Source organism: Glycine soja, chromosome 20 (assembly GCF_004193775.1).
Source record: "Glycine soja cultivar W05 chromosome 20, ASM419377v2, whole genome shotgun sequence".
NCBI classification, from domain to species: Eukaryota; Viridiplantae; Streptophyta; class Magnoliopsida; order Fabales; family Fabaceae; genus Glycine; species Glycine soja.
Window position 1 is genome coordinate 6,806,209 of NC_041021.1, and position 16,235 is coordinate 6,822,443.

At 34.3% G+C, this 16,235-nt stretch overlaps 1 non-coding gene across 1 annotated transcript; it reads left to right on the forward strand.

The window, feature by feature from the left end:
- Positions 1-391: 391 nt before the first annotated feature.
- On the forward strand, positions 392-498 carry LOC114404025. Its single transcript, XR_003664785.1, has one exon. It is a non-coding gene; the product is annotated as a small nucleolar RNA R71 (small nucleolar RNA).
- Positions 499-16,235: the final 15,737 nt, after the last annotated feature.

A 16,235-nucleotide genomic window follows, 5' to 3' on the forward strand; every position in this document is an offset into this window, starting at 1 on the left:
AGGTTGCTCATTGACTCTAGATTGCTGCAAAGAAGGACAAAGATTTGTATGGTGATCTACAGAAGAACATAGACCACAGACTCTTGGAACAGGTGTAGATTTCTGATTCATGGCAAGCTGAGTTACTAGGTTGACCAAGGCATCAAGTTTTCCTTCAAGCTTTTTATTTTCAGCAGATGAAGATGAATTCGTGGCCACCTCATGGACTCCTCTAAGAATAATAGCATCATTTCTTCCACTGAATTGTTGGGAGTTGGAAGCCATATTCTCAATCAAATTCCTAGCCTCAGCAGGGGTCATATCACCAAGAGCTCCACCACTGGCAGCATCAACCATACTCCTCTCCATGTTGCTAAGTCTCTCATAGAAATATTGAAGGAGTTGCTTATAAATCTAATGATGAGGACTGCTTGCACACAATTTCTTGAATCTTTCCCAATACTCATACAAGCTTTCTCCACTAAGTTGCCTGATGCCTGAAATGTCTTTTCTGATGGCAGTGGTCCTAGATGCAGGGAAGAATTTCTCAAAGAACACCCTCTTAAGGTCATCCCAGTTGAAAATAGACCTGGGAGCAAGGTAGTACATCCAATCTTTTGCCACTCCCTCCAGAGAATGAGGAAAAGCCTTTAGAAAGATATGATCTTCTTGGACATCAGGGGGCTTCATGGTGGAACAAACAATATAGAACTCCTTAAGATGCTTAAGAGGATCTTCACCTGCAAGACCATGAAACTTGGGCAACAAATGTATTAGTCCAGTCTTGAGAACATATGGAATACCCTCATCAGGATATTGAATGCACAAGCTTTCACAAGTGAAATCAGGTGCAGCCATCTCCCTAAGAGTCCTCTCACGAGGTAGAGGTTGAGCCATGTTCTTAGTATGAAAGTTAGTAGTGGAATGTTCAAAATCAGAATATTCAGAATCACCCTTAACAGAATGCTCATAATGCTCAAAATGCACAGATAGACAAGGATGCACACTATGCCTAACTAATCTATGAAAGGCTCTATCTATTTCATGATCAAAGGGTTGTAAATCACCTGGATTGCCCCTAGTCATGCACTATACGCAACAAATAATGTGTTTCTCAACAAGCACCTAACAAGGGGGTAAAACTACAGTTATACTCAAACGACATCAAAATGAGCTGAAATTTTGTGAGCAACACCCTAAAATCATGAAAAGATAGCACAAAAATTTTCAAACAAAAATTCAAAGTCTAACTATGAAAACTACCTAAGCAAAGTTTAGAAAAATAAGACAATAATACTTTAAAAAAAACTTAGTAAACGGCTGATTTTTGGAGTTTGGGAGACCCCAACCAGCTTCAGTGGGTTGTCACAATATGGGAAATTTTTTCTACCCCAAATGCATATATAATAATAGTTATTCTGATACCCAGAACAAAAGTTATGGCCGTTTTAAGTTTTGCTATAAACAAGTTTCCAAATTTTTTGTCTCTCTCAAATACTGCCACACTATGTGCTCCTGATATTTTTCACACAAAATATGGATTAAAAGAAGCTACCACACAAAAAATCAGCCAAAAATAACAACTCTAACTATCAAAACAAAATTTGCTAATTAAATTGCAAAATATGTCGCTAATTCTCAGTCACTAATCATTGTTCAGCACTGTTGACAGCAAAACAAAAGGCTGAATCCGTCGCTAAAACAGTCGCTAAACAGGGAATGCAACTGAAATACAAAACAGAATGCTACACAAAATAAGATAACTAAACACTATTATGAACCTTTGGCCCACTGCTCCCCAGCAACGACGCCAAATTTGATCGAGGTCGTACCCGAATCAAATAAACATTAGAAATGCAGTATCTAGGAAGTGATCCTAGGTTGTCTCCCAATGAGCAATGGTCAACCAAACGTTCATAACAGATAGTAATAAAACAGTAATGAATTGAGGGGGTTGTTTGTTTTTGTAAATTAAACAGCGAGCAAATTTTAATTAGAAAATATCAGAATTAAAACATGTTGTTTCCCCTGGATTCACAAGCAAGTCTCTTATCCTAGGTTACGAGAATTTATCCTTTATCAGTTCAACCACTTAATCCAACCCTAAATTAATTTACTAAGCGAAAATTAACATAAGGCTATCATTATGTGATTAAGCAACACATACACCAATTAATCATGAACGAAACTAATCATTAAGCATGAACATAAATTAAGCACAGAGACAATTAATCAAGCACTAAGCATACATGGATTAATAGCAACAAATACAGAATAATTGGTGAAGAGGAGAAACTGATCAGAATTTAATAGTAATAATAAAACCTCAAAGAGAGTTGTGCTTGATCCTCAAGAGAAAACAACGTTGGAGACTTAGCCTTCCATTAATCAATAGAAAACGAAATTGCAGATTGAAGCAGAAACGAAATTTTATTGCTATGTGAATAGTAAAAACTGGGATTGCAAAACCTAAAATTATTCTTTCTCCCTAAAACGAAAAGTGACTAAAATGAAAAGAGAGCAGAAGACGAAAGAGCGGAGACTAAAACTAGAACCTTGGTGTTGTTATATAGTCATCAACCCCAAAGCTTACAAATCTGTTTTAAGTCCAAGCCCATAAATAAAATAAAATCTAGATAAGATAAAATAAGACAAAATCTAGATGAAATAAAATCTAGATAAGTAAGATAAGATAAGATCTAGATGAAATAGTATCTAGATGAGATAAAATATAGATGAAATAATATCTAGATGAGATAAAATCTAGATAAGATAAGATTTGGTAGAATAAAATAGTCTGCTTTCTTCAAGTCCAAGCCCAATGCTTATAATTCTCCTCAAATTAAATTAAAAACACAAAATTAATCCAGTAGGCCCAAATGATAAAACTGCATAATTAATTTGGCAATTAAGGCTAATGAGTAATTAAAATGGTGGCAAAAAGGGTTAAGAAATATGAGAAAATGATGACACATCACAATGGTAGTGAGAAATGCAACTATAGAAAAACCCATAGAAGAATGGGATGATGATGAAAGAAGAAGAGTTCAATATAATTTAAAAGCCAAGAATATAATTACTTCTGCATTGGTCATGGATGAGTATTTTAGAGTCTTAAATTGTAAAAATGAAAAAGAAATGTGGGATACATTACAAGTAACCCATGAAGGGATAACTGATGTTAAGAGATCTAGAATAAACACTCTCACACATGAATATGAACTGTATAAAATGAATCGAAATGAGACCATACAAGATATGCAAAAGAGATTTACACATATAGTCAAGGTTATCAAAATCGAGAGTCTACGCAGACTCGTGAGAGCTCCATAGACTCGACTTGTAGACTCGTAAGAGTCTACTTCGTAAAAAAAATGCTATGGATTCTTGGATCAAGTGGCCTCGAAATAAGTAAGAAAGGGGGTTGAATTAATTATTAATGAACCTTTACTAATTAAAATTTACCCTTCTTAGGCTTTTACTATGTTGTTAAGAAAGTAAAGAACATAAATATAAACTTAACCAAAAGTAAAAGCGGTAATTAAAGTGCACAGCAGAAATTAAAAGAGTAGGGAAGAAGAAGACAAACACACAAGAGTTTTATATTGGTTCGGCAACAACCCGTGCCTACATCAAGTCCCCAAGCGACCTGCGATCCTTGAGATTTCTTTTCAACCTTGTAAATTCCTTTACAAGCAAAAATCCACAAGGGATGTACCCTCCCTTGTTCTCTTTGAACAACCTAGTGGATGTACCCTCCACTAGAACTGATCCACAAGAGATGTACCCTCTCTTGTTCTCAGTCACAATAACCCAAGTAGATGTGCCCTCTACTTGTACCACAAAGGGTGTACCCTCCAATGTGTTAAGACAAAGTTCTTAGGTGGTTAGTCCTTTGAAACTTTGTGAATGGGGAAACAAAAGAATTCTCTAGTGGTTAGTCCTTTGAAATCTTTTGTTTATGGCAAAGGGAAGAATCAAAAGAATTCTCAGACTGTGTTGTTTTGAATTCTTTGACAAGGGAGAAGGGAGACACAAAAGAATTCAGGCGGTTAGTCCTTTGTTCTTTTGGAAAAGGGAGAAGAGAGACACAAAAAGAATTTAGGCGGTTAGTCCTTGGCGAATTATTTTTGGCAAAGGGAGAAGAGAATGAAAAAGATGAATAGCATACTTTTGTTTTCAAGTTTTGGAAAACCAGAAAACTTTTGAAAGCTTTTGACAAAGGAAGAAGAAGAAGAAGATGTTCAAAGAGATTCAAAGATTGTAAAGGATTGTAATAATTGTTATGAATGAATCTAAAATGCAAGTCAAGGTCTTGCTTTTATAGATTCTTCATGTCTAGTCAAGAAAACCATTAGAAGAGTTATAACCTTTAGAAAAACTTGAAAACCATTGGTAGAGTTACATCTTTTGATTTTTATTCAAAACCTATCACTGGTAATCGATTACCAAATCATTGTAATCAATTACACAAAGCATTTTTGTGAAAGGATGTGACTCTTCATAATTGAATTTGAATTTCAACGTTCAAACATACTGGTAATCGATAACCAAATAATTGTAATCGATTACACCATTTTGAAATCAATTGGAACGTTGTAAATTTAGTTGAAAGCTTTTTGAAAACAATCTTTGCTACTGGTAATCGATTACAATAAACTGGTAATCGATTACCAGAGAGTAAAAACTCTTTGGTAAAAGGTTTTGTGAAAAATTCATGTGCTACTCAATGTTTTGAAAAAACTTTTTAGTACTTATCTTAATTGAGTTTTTTCTTGATTCTTGAATCTTCAACTTGATTATTCTTGATTCTTGATTCTTGGAACTTGATTCTTGAATCTTGAAATCAAATTTCTCTTGATTCTTGAAGTGTTCTTGACTCAATCTTGAACTCATTCTCTTGGGCTTTTTGTCATCATCTTTGTTATCATCAAAACTCCTTGAATCAATCTTGATTCATCATCATGAGCTCATAGTTCATACTATTAGTCTATTACAAAACATAAGTTCTCAAAATTAAAGCATTTAAATAATTAAAAAAAGCACAAATGTCTTCAAAGAAGCATGTCCAATCCTCTAATAGGATCATCTCCATGAATATCATCACTTTCATCACCATCTCCATCATTATCAAGGTCTTCCTCATATTGTGCATCATCATTAGGTTCCACGAAAATTAAATTATCTGGATCAAAAGCGTCTACAACTTGATCATTTGAACTTCCTCCAACATGTCCCACTACTTCAACATTGCCACCATCACCTTCACCTTGAGGTTGCTCATCCTCATCATTATATCCCTCTTCAGTTATCCATTCATCGTCAGACTCAATCTCATCAAATGGAAGAGCAATACTTTTTCTATTTTGTTTACTTTTTAATTTCAAGATATAAATCACATAAACTAAGTCATTCATTTTGTTTTGCTGTAAGTGATTTCTTCTCATGTATGAACCTATAATTAAAAATCAAATTTTAATTACTATCTAAACCAAATAAGTAAAATTATCGAACAAATAAAATAAAGTCATAAGGTTGAATTTAATTACCATTTCAAATGAGCTCCAATTACGCTCACACCCAGAAGAGCTACAAGTCAAGCTCAAAACACGAATAGCAAATCTCCTTAACTCTGGAGTTCCATCACCAAAAATCTCCCTCAATTCTCCAAGTTGCATGACTTTTCTACTGTCCTTTGCCTCTTCCATAGAGAAAATCCCTCTAGCAAAATGAAACTCAAGAAGTTGCAAATTATTTTTTTTTCCTTTCTGCAACATCCTTGACCAATCTTCTCATACACATCTGCAACCCTTCTTTCACCTGTGGGCAAGTCTGAAAGTAGGTTCATAAAGCAGATGAGGATTAAGATAATATGCAGCTGCATGCAAAGGCATGTGAAGCCGATGATCCCACCTCTCATCAATAATTTTCCAAACAGGCTCATAGCTACATTGTACATAGATATCAAATATGCTATATTAGAAATAGTTAAAACTTAAAATAATACACAAGTAAATTTTAAATGTGAGAAAGTTTAGAAATTATACCTTTTCTTGGTTTTATTAAAGTTGCATTTTATCTTCTCTTTTGCATTTTCCATCTCCTCATATATGAAACCCATGACGGGTTTTACATCTGAATCCACCAATCAAAGGACCACCATAAGAGGGGTAGCAACTTTGAGGCACATGGTTACGTTCTTCCAAAATTGACTATCCAAAGCGACATTCTGTACTTTTCTCCCCTCTTGTGAAGTTCCAAACTTGCTTGTTTTCCACTCTTTAGAGCTAAACATGCTCATTAATGATGCTTTCAAATTCATGAAGGAAAGCTAAAGTTAAATAAGTTGTGTCAAATCTAGTCATACCAAGCCTAATCAAGTCTCTTCCATTTGTGAACTTCTTCATGATGCTAATCAACATTGTTCTACCATAAATGTAGGTGGTAATCCTTCTTCCCTTCTTTATAGTAGTCTGATGAGCCTTCAAATGTTTCTCAAAATCTTCAAATATCAAATCAATGCAATGAGCAACACATGGGGTCCAATACAAATGCTCTCGTTTCTACATCAACAATTCTCCACCTGCTTTGTAATTTGCAGCATTATCAGTTATCACCTGGACTACATTCTCCTCTCCAACAAAATTCACTACATCATCCAACATCTTCAACACTATGTCAGCTATTTTTGAGATGTCTGAGGTATCCAATGAATAAAGAAATACAGTCCCTTTTGGACTGTTCACCAAAAAATTACAAATTGAATGTCTTTTTTTATCTGTCCACCCATCAGACATAATTGAGCAACCAGTTTTCTTCCACTGATCCCTACATTCTTGAAGCATTACATCAGTTTTCTCCACTACTCTTTTCAAAAGCTTCTATCTGATATCATGATATGATGGAGATTTATAGCCAACCCCATATCTCCCAACCATGTCACAAAATTTTGCAAAAGCTGGATTTTTAATAACGTTGAATGGAATGGCACTTGTGTACCAAAATTCAACGCATTGATCATTAACTTTATCTTTGTCACCTTTTTTATATAACTGATTTAAAGTTGCCTGAACTCCCTCACCACTACCTTGAACAAATTTGGCTTTTGCTCTTCCTTTGAAAGCAAGCATCCCTTTCTGTTCTATTCCACTTTGACTAGTATTTGACTCCACTCCCTCAGTACCTTCTTCATGAATATTGTTCAATTTTCTTCTCTTCTCTGATGCATTAGCAACCTCTATAACAAACGTTCATCATAAGCATCTTAACTTCTTCAGGCACTGAAGCACAAGGTTTAGAATCCCATTTAGTCCCAGCAAGAAGATGCTTGAATCTGAAAATTCCCCCATTATTGATCTTTGAGCAGTAGTTGCACTTAACTTTTTTACCATTCCCTAAAACATCTGTCCCATGCTTCCACCCAATATCAGTCCTATTTCCTGGAGCATTTTTGCTTCTGCTTGCTGAACCTGTGGATGTGTCTGTATTGGCATTTGATGAATTTGATCCATTCCCACTCCCATACATACTAAAATGGAACGCAAAGCCTATAATATATGTGCAAACAAATGAAATCCAAGCTTTAGGCAGAGCATATAATATATGTACAGAAAGAAGTATTTTTCTCCTCCCCTATATAACACTATAGTACAGAGTAAGTCTTAAAACAACAACAACATCAATAAGAAGACTGCAATTTCAAAGGAAAACAACTAAAAAGAAAAGTATATGTCAGTTATGGCAGCTACAAGGTGTGTGTATTACTATATATTGTTCTCTAAGAGTACTAACAGGAACAAAATATAATAGGCAATTAGAGAATTTACTTGTCAATTACCTGACATTTTCTTTTGGCCTTACTTTTCTACATCAATAGCTTCCATAAGCACTTATTTATTCTTCATCCTTATCTTAAAAAATTGATGTATATAATATAAAGATTTTAGCATTCAAACTTTCATAATCTAGAATCTAATCCAAATTTGACTTATAGTTATATATATGTCTTCCTATATTAGTGTGTTGGTGCATGATAGAATGCATAAAAAATTTAACACATTTTAGGTTTATGGGAATAAATAGTTTTTCTTTTTCCCAAAGAAGAAAAGTTCCAAAACCTCTCGTCAAATGCATTTGTTAAAATTATTAGCATGATGAAATTCTACAAAAAGTTCTCAGAGCACCAACAATTATTTTTGGTTCAACATATCTTTATTTCTAAAGGTAGCTAGAGTTTTTAATACATTAGTAGAAGAGTTGAAAGCAATGAGAGTTGCTACAAGTGATGACTCTCATGTCATTGTGAACAACACATAACATTTCTTCATGTTCCTCATGTTCCTTAACTGATTATTTCTTCTGATCTTTGTCAACTTAATTTCCATTTAGTCTTAATTTTCATTCAGTCTTAATTCACTGTGAAAAGCACAATATTTAACAATATTTTACCAAACCATTTAGTGCTAATCCTTCCAGAGTTCCAGAAATATCATTTTCGATTATACTGTGGAAGAGGCAATGCTGGCAGGAAGCTTACTTGTTACCTCTTTTGTTCATGCTTCATGATTTCCAAAAGTTAAATTTAAATGTTCTTCTTGTAGTTTCTTATCTAGATTAATGACTAACATCATTTATTAGAGAGACAGAGACCACTGCACTTTTTCACAACAGGGTCCAAGGTGATTTCTGACCAAACCAACATTAACATGTCCTTTAGTTTGTGGCTTTGTGCTGTTTCAAATTTATTGCCCACGACCACGAGTACAAAGACAAATTTCTTACCCAACTAACCCAAGAAAATCCACTAAAGCAAATGCATCACAAGTTCACAGCAACAAAAAGGAGACTTAGAGCACTAAGCTAACACCATGAAATTTCTGAAATTCTCACCTCGACTCGCGGCTTCTCTCAATCTCGTTGTGGACCTCGTGGGTAGTGGCTCATGGTATTCACGGCTTCCAAGCTTCTCTCGAGCTCATCATTGACACAAGCAGCAAGTTGCCAAGCTACTCTTGAGTTCGTCGTGTTCATGGGTGGGACTCGTGGCTTCCAACAAAACCAGCCAACCACCGCACCGCGTCGCCGTGTTGTGTGTCATCTAGTCTCAACTCACACTCTTGTGTCATCTGAGGCTCTGAGCAGCTCCAACTCTCATGTCGTCTGAGGCTTTAAGGGAAAAACACCAAATGCACGAAGCAAAATCCTTAAACCAGAGTGGAACAGTGGGCACAATTGCATAAAACAACGTTGCTTTGCTGAAATTATTTTCCAACTGAAGTCGTGTGACTCGGTCTAGACTTGCGAGTTTACACGAGTCTATTGCGAGTCCACCGAGTCTGCTCCAAGTCTGCCCAAAAATGAGTTTGCTTCTGAGTCGACTCGTATGGACCAAGTAAACTCTTAAACTCGTAAGAGTCTACGAGTTGACTCTAGAGTTTGACAACCTTGCATATAGTTAATCATCTTGCATCATTGGAAAAAATATTTCCTAATGAAGATCTCATTAACAAAGTGTTGAGATGTTTATATAGGAAATGACAACCAAAGTTAACTGCAATTGCAGAATCGAGAGATCTCGCTAAAATGACTCTTGCAACTCTTTTTGGAAAGCTTCCAGAACATGAAGTGGAACTTATGAGACTAAACAAACATGAATAAAATTACAAGAAAAAGAAAGGAATTGCACTTAAAGCATCATCTTCTATTCAAGAAGAAAGTGATAAAGAGGACTTGAATGAAATAGAAGAAGATAATGATTTCAGATTTTTTTATGAAGAAATTCAATAAATTTCTGAAAAAGAAAGGAAATCAAAGGAGATCAAATTTCAATCCGAAGAAGATTCCTCCTTAGTTCCAAAATGCTATGAATGCAATCAACCTGGGCACTTGAGATCTGATTGTCCTATCTTTAAAAGAAGAATGGAAAAATCTGACAAGAGAAATTTCAAAGAAAAAAAAGCATACATCACTTGGGAAGATGATGACATGGATTCATCAAGTGATTCAGAAAATGAAATCATAAATTTGGGCCTCATGGCCAAAGACTATGAAAGCGGAGAAGAGGTAGTGTCTTCTAACTTTGACTTATCTATTTCTTTTGATGAACTCCAAGATGCATTCAATGACTTGCATAAAGAATTTGTCAAACTTGCCAAATTAGTTTCATATTCTAAGAAAACTATTTCAAGTTTAGAAAAGGAAATTTTGAAATTAAATGTAGAGTTAGAAAATCTTATATCTGAAGTTAAAATTTTAAAATCAGTAGATAAAAACCAATCTTCTACAAAATGCTTAATACAAGAAAACAATAAAGCATCTCATTCATGTGAATGTTGTGATAAATTCAAAGAAGAAATTGTAGATTTAAAATCAATGGTTTGTAGGGGAGGAAAATCAATGGTTTGCATGACCTCTTTAAGGATGGAAGGTGGATGGATGATCCAAATCTATTCAAGTAAGAAGTAAAATCCTTCTTTATGGAGAGATTAAAGGAGAATGGTGATATATCTTTGTTGTTTGGTGGAGTTTGGTTTAATAACATTGGGACATGGAGAATCAATTGTTAGAAACACCTTATGTAGAAAAGGAAATAAAGGGAGCAGTGTGGGATAGTTAGGGCAACAACAATCTAGGATTGGATGAGTATAATTTCTCCTTCATTAGAAAGGGTTGGGATATCCTTAATAGAGACATTAAGTTTTATGGTTCATAAGGTCTACACTCATGGGAAACTCCCAAGGGTGGGAAATGCATCATTCATTACTTCAACTCCTTAACAGGAGCATTTTTATCACTTTAAGATATGTCCTAATTTAGTCCTTCCTAAGTCTAAGCCTTGTATAAACTTGAGTAAAGTTAAGCATTCTAAACCATAACAAGAGATAGTGCTAAATTGGTTTGGACATATACACTATCTTTAACATTGTTATGTACAAACAAGCATTCTATCCAATGGGCTTTTTGCATAAAAATTGGTTTGTACAAATACACTATCAATTGAAGTTAAGCTTGACTAAGAAGACATGGAGGGCCAATCACATAAAATAAACTACATCCAATAACTTTTTTTTTTTTTGCTGAATAAATACATCTAACAACAATATAACATTAATTTTTATACAAAATATTACTAATTTGATGTTTCAATATGTTAAATTACATTATTAGTCTATTGAAACTCATAATACCGTATCACTGAAATAAACACACATAATGTCCTTCTTATATGTTGCAAAAATAATCAATAATAAATTTCAACAGTTTTATTTTCAATATATACTAATAAGTATTTAATAAAAATTTATCTTTTATCTTATTACGAAGCTTAGTCTTGTTACTAAAATTAAATTAAAATATGAACTTGTATGTTTTGCATGAAATGAGAAGTTGGTGCAAGCTTGTGATGATAGGGACTAAATTATGACTTTCATGATTTTTTGCCTACTATATGATTAATGAGCTATGATGTACAAATTATGAAAAATTGTTATGTTTTGAGGTTTAAGACCAAGTGAGTGTGTGACCACCTAACAATGGATGTTGCTTGATTATGATTATGAGCTTTACTAATAATATATTATTGTGAATTATTGCGATTTGCTATTAGGTTTGGGGGTGTCTAACCCTCGACAAAGTATATTTATTTTAGAGTATGATTGATGTTGAATGGGTGTGGTGTGCAGTATCGTGATAGAAATGTGAAGTAGGATATTGTGAGTGGTGTATGCCAGTGAACCTCACATGGCGGTTATGTAGGTTATGCATGGGACTTAAAGATTGTGTTTTTGGCTTCTGAGGGATGGAGTACTGACTCCCTTGTTACCATTTTAGGGATCCGATGCCACGTGTGAGGTCAAATCTCTATTTTTTGATTGAGGAGATGACTCGCAATAGGAACACGATGATATATCATGTTGATCATTCTATGGCTACCTCCCCTACCGTCTAGTGTCGGTGGATGCACAAGAGTTTCGACCCCATCTTGTTGAAGTTTATGTTTGGTGAACCCAACAAACACCATCTTTTATCATTTTGTTGTGCCTATCTCATAGGTTGACATTGCATCTGAGTCTCCCCTACCACCTGTGGATAATGTGATATCTTTCGCGGGATCAGAATCTTCCTATGATGACTCTGAGGCTACTGTTTTTGTTCTGATTTCTCAATGGTCGATGCTACCCGGGCCTCATGCACTACCATCTAGGTCTCGTCGATTGTCTTTGACTAGACCTAGGCTCATACCTTTTGTATTTAATCAATCATCACTTACTTTATATCTTTTTACTTAATTCTTTGGGGCTGTATATGCTACTTAATGTTTCCATCAAGACACTTACATCTTGCTACATATTATAACTTATGAAACCTATTTATCTATATGTGGTAATCATGGAGGATCACCTATTAATCCATATTTATCACTTGAGAATGTATGGTTAATTTATTCCGCAACTTATTCATTTTTACTTATCGACACAGGGTTTTATTACAACACATCTTTACTAATTAGAATTATGTATGTTTTGAAAAAAGGAGCACAAGTTTGAGAAGTTTATATAAAAAAGTTTATATTTTCTGCAAAATCTGCTTCACTTCTTTTATTCTTATGAAGTATTATGAATGTCATTGGAATTAATCATTTTTGGAAGGAAAAAAGAAAGGGTTATTTTATATATATGTAAGCCCATATTTTAGGGTCTTGCAAGTTATTCAGTTTGTGCAACATGGAGTGCATCCTTCTCACCCTTATGCTCTTATTGTTTGCAAAATTTGAAACTTCCTCTTTTTGGACTAGTGTATCGTTCAATCACACTTTGAGGGAATGAAATACAACAACAGACTGGTTAGAAGAAAAAGGATCTCATCCTTATGCTCTTATTGCTTGCAAAATATATAATCAGTTTCAAATGAGATTTCTTTATTTGATGAAAAATAATTATTTATAAATAAAAAATAATATTAATATATTAATTTTTTAAATTGAAAACAAATCAGGGAGGGCAACGCCCCCCTCATGCCAAGGTTGGTCCGCCCCTAACATGTTGTGCACAGGTTTGATGATGAATTTTGTTTTATATACTTATCGTGAGGTTTTAGCTTAGTGCATGTGAGTTTTATTTTGGTTTGACAAATGTGTACCTAAATGTAATTGTACTGCCTCTAAGTCATGCATGCGGGTGTCATGGACATTGATTAAGAATTGATCCGAATATGGGGCTGAATGAATCCATCATGATGAGGTATTGTATTACGGAATAAATTGTGAATGCCAGATCTTTTTGCATTCAATTTCCTTTTGTAGAGTTGTAGATCCATGTGTCATCTTTGCAATGCCTCTGATCCCACACCTTATTTCGAATTTTGTACGTACAGTTAATAACTATTTTTACATTACGACCTGTTATGTTAAGTGTAATATTGTGTAGCTACTGCATAAAAGTAATAATTTGTTCTGTGTGGAATGGATTGATGGTTACTACGTATTTTTGGTGGGAAATATACTTGATAATGATTCTATAAAATTTGGAATCATACCAATTTCATTCTTAGAGAAATAATGATAAATGTTACAAGATGAGTATATGAAAATGAAATATAATCCTGCAGATGGGTTTTTGGCAATAGAATGGAACTTGATTTGAGACAACTGTAGTAGTCATAAAATTATGGTAAAAACTAAAGTGCTTTATTGAACTTTTGAGAAGTTGTTTGTATAATTCTAGCCCCCAAATCCTGAGTTTTCTATTTTAGGGAATTTTGTCACCCAAATTGTCCGTTAATTTGTGTTATCGATTTCAAGCCAATGTACGGTTTTATGTGTAACTTTTAGTTTTACTAAACTTGTACTATATGTTCCTTCAATAATATCCAATTACATTTATACCTAGATCTGTATAATCTTACTATCACATCATTTAGTATAATTTCACCCCTAATTTCTTTAATTATAAAATCATACTTGATGTTTTAATTAGTTTTAAACACCTTTTTTATGAGTGAGAAAATGACTGTGAAGTGAAAAGGCAAAGGTCTACAACTAAGGAGCAAGTGCGTTTCATGAAAATTTATTCAATCAATCTCATCTATAGTATCAAGAGGAAGATATTGAAGAAAAAAAAATATCATGCATCACGACATCCCAAACTTAGTGCCAAATGTGTCATATAAATATGATACTGTGTACCTTATGCATGACCCCATTAATTGAAAGACTAGAATTTACTAACATATATATGAATAATGCACTGCATTCATATAGGACAACTAACTTTGCTTTGATGGCTGAATGTTTCAAATGACTATAATACTTTGTTAATCCTTTGCCTTGATGTTTATGCAATTAATCTGGATTTGATGTGTCGATTGATGTGTTTGTGACGACCCGTTACCGTTACATGAAACTAGCAACTAACTTAAGTGGAAGACATTCATTTTAATTCATTTAAAACTCTTCAATTAATTTGATTATTAGAATACTTATAAACTTTTTGCATTTCGAAGTCCCAAAGGCTAAAACGCACAACTCCAAATTAAAACATGACATGATATATATATATATAGACACACACACACTACACCATAATAACTCAAATTTCCTCAAAACCTACATATAAGCATAAACAACTTTGTAAAGATAAACTACCTAAAATCTAAGTCAATCAACAATATAAATAAAAGTAACGAAGAACAACACAAGAAGGATTGAATTTTCACATCCAAGCTTGCCCATCCATGATGTCTCCATGGAAATGATCAACCTCCAAACTAGCTACTCTCACAAATACAAAGTTTAAGATCATCACTGTCACAACCTCATGTGCCACACACAAGGGTAAGCTTACCAAAAACAAACATACTTAAAACAATTTAAGAACATCAACAATTAACATTATATAAGCTTATCATCTTTAAATCATGGTATTTGATAATAAATAAAACTAATAGCATTTAACTCACATAAGCAGACCATCTCATACTCAACCGTCATGAAACAATTCAATAATCACCATCAAGCAATAACTATCAAACATCCCCATCACGAGTCCATTAATAATCTTCACCATGTACACCAATGATAGTATCTACTCCGTGGAGATTTACACTACATGAGCAATTAACTCAAGTATGTCCCTTAACATAGTCACATGCACCTTGACCATTCATAGAGACTCAAATCAACTCTAAGTATGGTTTGAAAAGACCTTAACCTATCTAGATATTTGCCCATCCATCTATATTCTATAGGCTCAATTCTGTTAGCCACCACCTGTCAACCTACAACACTGGGTTGAGAGCCCACCACACACCCTTAACTTATGTGTCTACTCACATCAACAACTACACTTAGAATTGAGAGTTTTGGGTTCGACACATTCGTATCCACCATCTCACTCATGGTTGGTCTCAAGTATTCAAGTTTCACCTTCAACAATAATTCATCCCATATACATTAAAAGGATCACTAATCCTCTTGGAAAGTAGTTCTCAACACTTTGATACCCCATTCAATAAGGGTGTTCATTGGTCTAGATCAACCAGATGAACCCAACGATCCAAACCAAACCCATTAAACTAGTTTGGATTTTCCGTAGTTCGGGTCCAACCAAAACCAAACCAATTAGAACCAATTATTGGATTGAGAATTTTCAAATCAGAACTAAACCAAATATATTTGTTTGCAATGCTGAAGTTACTTATATTTTTATGTCATTTTGGGTATTTTCTTTGCATTTTATGTCCATCACGCGCGTACGCACAAAGACTCATTTTGACACTTTCATTTTCCTTTCTCACATAACCCTAAAAAGGCACTACACACACACGCATGCTCTCACAGAGCCTTGTCCACCCATCATTTTGCCTCCTCCTAGTGGTTGTTGACGTTGTCGTGCCTCCCTCGAACTTCCACCTAGTTTGCATTGACAATACAACTTTGACCTCCAAACCTCCTCACAATAGATTTGGCTGATTTGGTGTATGCCACAACACTATCTAATAATTTTGGGGATAAAACTGTTATTTTATATGTAGGGGTGGAACTCGAAAAGAAACTCCACTAGGCGAGACCCCTAGGTCGCCTTAATTAGCGAGATAGAGTCTTGGCATTGAACTCACCATTTTCCAACAACAAAATCTTCTCAAATGATATAGCTAACTCCTTTTCACGCATATGAATGGTTCTCATAACAAGATTATATCATTCACAACAATCATATGCTATCACAAAATCATTCACCGATCTCAACACCATAAAAGGT